At 70.3% G+C, this 313-nt stretch overlaps 1 protein-coding gene across 1 annotated transcript in view; it reads left to right on the forward strand.

Annotated features, from left to right (window-relative positions):
- Nucleotides 1–313, forward strand: part of LOC103614439 (laminin subunit beta-2-like) — a 13810-nt gene that overhangs the window by 720 nt on the left and 12777 nt on the right. Inside the window, 1 exon segment of the mRNA XM_017732317.1 lies at nucleotides 29–196. The gene's annotated coding sequence lies outside the window, so the exon portion shown is untranslated.

Consider the following 313-nt stretch of genomic DNA (forward strand, 5'->3'; position numbering starts at 1 on the left):
GTAGCCTGGAGACCGCCGTCCCTTTCAGCGGGCAGCCCATTTGAATAAGAATCGTACACGGGGAAGGGGGGCCACCAGCCGCCATCCCATCGCTGCCCTTGTCCCGGTTCATTTCTGCGCGCCCAGCCCAGGGGCAGCAGGTCCCACGCCGCCCTCACGCCTGGCCTTGGTCCCGCCGGACGCCGCAGGACGCCAGGTACCGGGGGTTCGCGGGGCTCGGGGACCCTCGTGCCAGCACGTGGCTCTGCACCACCTTGCCTACCGCCCTGGCATGGCTTCGAGCGGGGCGGGTGCCAGGACAGAGTCGCGGCTC

The sequence above is a fragment of the Corvus brachyrhynchos genome, unplaced genomic scaffold, assembly GCF_000691975.1.
Source record: "Corvus brachyrhynchos isolate BGI_N302 unplaced genomic scaffold, ASM69197v1 scaffold4, whole genome shotgun sequence".
Lineage (NCBI taxonomy): Eukaryota > Metazoa > Chordata > Aves > Passeriformes > Corvidae > Corvus > Corvus brachyrhynchos.